Source organism: Solanum tuberosum, unplaced genomic scaffold (assembly GCF_000226075.1).
Source record: "Solanum tuberosum cultivar DM 1-3 516 R44 unplaced genomic scaffold, SolTub_3.0 scf00007, whole genome shotgun sequence".
NCBI classification, from domain to species: Eukaryota; Viridiplantae; Streptophyta; class Magnoliopsida; order Solanales; family Solanaceae; genus Solanum; species Solanum tuberosum.
Genome location: NW_006238933.1, coordinates 3,658,775 through 3,665,198, shown reverse-complemented (window position 1 = coordinate 3,665,198; position 6,424 = coordinate 3,658,775). Strand labels below are relative to the sequence as shown.

The 6,424-nt window shown below is 32.3% G+C and overlaps 1 pseudogene; it reads right to left on the bottom strand.

Annotated features, from left to right (window-relative positions):
- Positions 1-2,289: 2,289 nt before the first annotated feature.
- On the bottom strand, positions 2,290-5,048 carry LOC102586990 (uncharacterized; annotated as a pseudogene).
- Positions 5,049-6,424: the final 1,376 nt, after the last annotated feature.

Below are 6,424 nucleotides of genomic sequence, written 5' to 3'. Positions count from 1 at the left end.
TGTAAATTTTAATATTGGATAATGAATTTTAATTCGAGGAAGGTGACATCATCCTAGGCTTGCGCACATCAACCATGCGACATCAAGTCTTTGAACGCAAATCATGCCCAAAATCATTGGGCCAAAGGCATATCTATCGGGTGCATCGGTCTTGGTCGAGGCCAGGCTACATCGATCAAGGTCTGGGCGCATCGGCCTAGTGACATCAATTGAGGCTAGGCTTCATCGGCCAAGCGACAACGACCGATCCTAGACTACATCGGTTAGGCAGCATTGACCGGCTACATAACCTAGGTAGGCCTAGGTGCCTCAGCCAAGCGACATCGATCGAGGCTAGGCTACATCGGCCAAGGCTTGGGCGCATTGGCCAGGCGACATTAATTGAGGCTAGGCTACATCGACTAGGCGACAACGACCGAGGCTAGGCTACATCAACCAAGGCCTGGGCTTACAGGCGACATTCACCGAGGCTAGGCTATATCTGCAGGCGACATCCACCGAGGCTAGGCTAATTGGCCAAGGCCTGGGCCTATCGTCCAGGCCACATCGATTGAGGCCAGACAACATCGGCAGAGCATGCGCGCATTAGCCAACCTATATCTCGACCAAGTGCCTAGGACTACTAACATCAACCGAGGAGCCCAAGCATAGCAAGCCGAATTATTTTTTGAGGAGTTTTTATATTTTTTTAAAAAAGTATTTTTCTTGATTTTTTTTATTTTTTGGACATTTACGGAAAAAATAAATTTTATTTTTTAAAAAAACCATTATTTTTGATATTTTAAATTCATTTGTGCAAGGTGAATTTTTTTTTTGAGGTGTTTCTATAATTTTTAGACAATTAAAGAAAAAAAAATTGATTTTTTTCAAAAACCATTATTTTCGATATTTTAAAGTCATTGGTGCAAGTTGAAATTTTTTATGGTGTTTTTATAAAAAAAATTATATTTTCTTGATTTTTTATTTTTGGACATTTACGGAAAAAATAAATTTTATTTTTAAAAAACCATTATTTTCGATATTTTAAAGTCATTGGTGCAAGTTGAAATTTTTTATGGTGTTTTTATAAAAAAAATTATATTTTTCTTGATTTTCATATTTTTGTCATTTACGAAAAAAACTAAAATTATGATTATTTTTTTTAAAACCGTTAGTTTTGATATTTTAAAGTTATTGATGCATGTCGAATTTTTTTTGAGGTGTTTTTATAATTTTATATTTTTCTTGATTTTTATATTTTCGGACATTTACGAAAAAAATAAAATTCTCATAATTTTCTTAAAAGTAATTATTTTCGATATTTTGAAGTTACTGGTGCATGTCAAAAAAAAATTGAGGTGTTTTTATAATTTATTCTTATATTTTTCTAAATTTTATTTTTTTCGATCATTTACAAAAAAAAATGTTTTATTTTCAAAAACTATTATTTTGATATTTTCAAGTCATTGGTGCAAATCAAAATATTTTTAGTGTTTTATATTTTTCTTTATTTTCATATTTTGCGACCATTTATGAAAAAATAAAATTTTGATTTTTTTTCAAAAACCATTATGTTCTATATCTTAAAATTATTGGTGCAAGTCGAAACTTTTTGAGGTCTTTCACTACTAAAAAAATAGTGTTTAGCGACAGATAAAATCCGTCACAAATAGACATATATCCGTCACTTAACTTTATTTGCGACGGATTAGCGATGAAATGTTGACCGTTATAATTTTGCTCGTAGCTAACCCCTTAGCAACGAAAAAATTGATTCCGTAGCAAGATTAGCGACGATATAGCGACATACGATATCCATGGTAAAATGGTAGCGACGGAAAGTTTTGTCGCTAGATTTATATATTTCGTTGCAAATTACATAAATGAATTCGTCCTCCTATAATTTTACGACGAAATAATTTATCGCTAATCCTTCGCAAACTTTTGGAAACCAATTATTATTTGTCACAATCCGTCACCAATTTTAATTCTTTAACTATTTCTAAAATCTGTCGCAATATTTCGTCATTAAATTTGCCGCTGGTATGATTTTTTATATTCATTTTATTTATTTATTTAAAATATATAGAAAATGTAAATTATTAAACATCCTAATAATAACAAATATTCATATAACATAAATGTTACTGCATGTATAACGTATGCACCAAAACATATATTCATCTAATATTAAGTCCAAAACATCTACTCCACGTATCAAACATCTAGCAATTACTAATGTTTAGAACTCGTAATTGTTACTGCATAATTTGTTTTCCTTTAACAAAAACCAGACATGAAAAACTAATGTTAGGGAGAAGAAATATGGTCTTCATCTAAAACAACCTTATTAGGCACCATAGGTGTTGCTGATGATGCGTCACCAATAGGAGTATCAATTGATTGATGTGATGGTAAAGAAGTTACACCTTGTATGCGCTCAAGTAATATAGGAATCATATGATCAGTCAATGTAGGAATCAATTTCTTCACAAACTCATCCATATTTTCCATCGGTGAATATTGAGAAACAGGTGGTGGTACTAATGATAAAGCATCAAATTGAGAAGAGATACAAAGATTTGGCCCGCAGTAACTTTTTGCTTGAGATCCAAGACCATATATTCTTCTCTTCTTTTCTCCACCTGCAGCTTGATAATATGCGTCATGTTGATCAATATCAGATTCAAACTCAATTTTCTCACATAATATTTCTTCATATCTTTCCTGCAATAAGTAGAGACATTAAAATTATAATAAAGAATACTAACTATCAGTTTCACCAAATAAAAAGAATATGAATGTCAAAAGTCAATAATTTTATAAATTCTACTTACATGAAAAATTTGTGCTTGCTCATCAACAAAAGATTTTCCATCATGACCATGTGTGTGGACGTGCAAATGGAGCTCACTTGGTGTTGTTGGGTCTCGACCCTTTTCAATAGCCTACCCAAAAAAAAATTTAGCCCAGTTATGTTATGAACAATATGATATAGTTAGGTAAAGTATTTCAATAAACACAAAAAGTCTATTAGATTTCAGTGAGGAACCAACAATTGAGGCTGCCCCTATGGCAGAAATGATGCTAACAATTCAAATCATGCCTCTAAAGACGAAGTAGCCAACATCGGTAAGAATTGAGATATCTTTCATAACATTCTTATGCAAGATTCAGATTAAAAAATCGGTGACACGGGGTCAAAAACTGTCCAGAAATAGTACTTGGTGACTAAGAAAAAGATTTAGATTCAGATTCAAAATCGAGTTCTATAATAAGAAATTATTCATATTCAATCTATTGCATTCAATGTCATAAGACAATCTGAAATATTAAGCTCCCTTCTTCTATAAGCAAGACCCATTAAGGCTCTTACAATAAAAAATAGATTCTAAGGCAACAACTGTTATAAGCCTGTAGAGGTAGTACTGGTGAAAATTTTCTAAACAATTAATATGTACCTATACTCATGTGTTGGATATTTTTCTTTAAGCCGATAATTTATCGGAAATAATCTCTTATCTCACAAAGGTATAAATAAAGTGTACGTACTTCCTACTCTCTCTTAATTTTATTATATTACGTGTCTGCGCTAGCCAAATATCCAGGCAGAATATATCTCCATTTTCTTATGCCATCTTTGTAGAGTTCACATCTTTGTACACATTCAGGCAAAGCTTTTACGTGTAAAGTTCAAATCTATCCATTATTCCCTGTAACTTTTTATTTTCTCTAACCAACTATTATAATGTGGGGCTTTCATTTTTAAGTTTTTCCGGTCAACATACAGTTCTAGCTAAAGACATCCATCACCCTATACAATAGGCAAAAGTAGGTGTCAATTTATCTATTTGATTTTGTTTGCCTTATGTCCAAATTTACTATCAGAAAGAATACAATTAAGAGTTTAAAAATCGAAAGTGTCATCAACAACAATTGTATGTTGCACCCAAAACAGATGCACTGCAACAACAAACCCAAAACATAGTTGAATAAAAAAATGAGGCACTTCTACTATTTGTGTACTATAGACTTTTAGTAATGACTAGAAGATAAGGAAAATGTATTTTGTCGAAGAATATATATTGCGTGAAATATATACTTACAATTTTCTTACGATGCTCCCCAATGGAGATAGAACAACTTGTATGAATTTCGATAGTATCTTCTCTTCCTCCACGATGAATTTTTTATTTGTTTCTGACTTTGTAACATTCTCAAGAGCTTGCCAAAGCCTCATCCAATTTTCCCACACAATATCAGTTACATATCCGGGATTATTCCGTTCTTTTATATTCTAAAAATAAAATCTCTATATCGTAGAGATGCCTTAATCTCCCATTGTCTTTTCACTGCATTTTCATTAGTTGAAGAGTCCCAATAGAATTCCTTCTGAAATTAGTTTGTAAAGTAATAATATTAATATCATATCTATAAAAAGTTTATCACTTTCTTACACTCAATTATAATGAAACAACATACCTTGAATTCTCCAAAATAAAAATCTTTTACAGATTGCGAGACACCTTTCCAATTGATTCCATTGGGATCAAGTTCAATTTTGAAAGACTTAGCTATGAAAGTAGAGCATTTCGAAGAAGGCTCCAATCTGTATATATTTGAGGACATTATTTAAATACATATGTATCTTATTAAAAAAAATATATATTAATGATACTATTAACATGGACTAACCCTATAGGAGTAAGAGTAACAAATGTTCCCCGCTGTCCACGATTATTGGACTTACCTTCACCAATTGTGTTGCTTTGAGTAGATGTACCCTCTCCTATTTGATTACTCTCAATAGGTGTAATAGGAGATGATTCAACAATGGTTGAAATATTATTGTGATTTGGCATTTGAGCGGGTGGTGTACTACTAGGTCCTAGTTTTTTAACCTGGTTTGTACGATCAGGCCCACCTATATTGGAACTTGTACCACCTTGTTGAGGACTAACTATTGTGGGAATAGGAACAGTAGGTATTTTTGGAGGAATAGCAGAATTATCGCGACCTGAGGATTTTCCTACACAACTTGCACTACCTCGACCTCTGCTTCGAGTCATATCTTCAAAATATGTAAGTATTGTAAGATCAACACTTGTAAAAGATTAATTATTTTTAAATAAAGTTCATCAGTATGCTCAAATGTTACTAAATTTCATGCATATGGCATTCTGAAAATTGGAGCCAGAATCTCCTGTAGATTTTAAACAGATGACAAACAATCTTTTCGAAGTAAAATTTCGGACATATAAAGTCAAAATAGGGGGAGGAAAACTATAATCAACTAAATAAATGCAACTGAAAAACAAGACTAGCAGATATCATTGCAGCTACTACAGCACGTCTAAGAAGTGAAGAAAGTAGAAAAGAACACGAAAAGAAAGAGTAAATCATCCCACGATAGTGAAGCTGAATACGTAATAGTAAAGAAAAAAAAAGTTATCGAAAACTTACCTTACTAGTTGCAGCAGTCAAAGAGAAGAAGAAAACGTCACACTAGTTGAGAATAACCAGGTGAACTCCAAATTTTAAGGAAAATCTATAAAACAGAAGGCAACATCAAAAACAAGAAATCTCAAGTTGAATAAACAAAACAAGATTCTTAATCATATCGAATAGAAGAAAAAGTCATTCAAATATGATTACATTAAAAAAACATAAACTAAGGAAATAATAATATTATGAAAAATTACTACATACAAAAAATAATTGAAGATACAATAACATATTGTTATTAAGAATTAGTCACTATCTAAATCTTCTTCAATTCTCCTCATTCTCCTCAGTTTCTTCAGATTCATACTCCTCCTCAGTTTTATACTCCTCCTCTGTAGATTCTCCAGGGATTTCATGATACTCTAGATGTAACCCATCAATGGATTCTTCCATTTTAAGTACACCCCCATTTAAATCATGTAAGAGTATTTCTTCGTCAATATAAACATTCATATCTATCTCATGTACTTCAACTTCATCGACTTGAAATGGAACATTCAGTTCTGGAGTTGGTTCCACTTCCTCATCAGGTAATTCCACAACATTACGAGGTTTAACCTTCAATACGGCTAGACAATCAATCTTGTCCTTTTTCTTGCTAGGATATGGGACATAACACACTTGTGCATTGCAGGAATAAAAGGTTCATACTTTTTATACCGACGACGTTGGTTAACATCAATCAATTTGTATTGATTATGCTTCTTCACACCAACATCTATATATAGTTGGGTCAAACCATTCACACTTGAATAAGACAGTTTGCTTTAAAGGTTCTTCATGGTATTCCACTTGTATAATCTCTTTTATCTGTCCATAGTAATCACCAAAATTTGGATCTGAGATACAAACTCCACTGTTCGTTGTTGACTAGCGCTACCATAACATTTTGTATGAAATTTGTATCCATTAACAAAATACATTGAATGACATGTAGCAC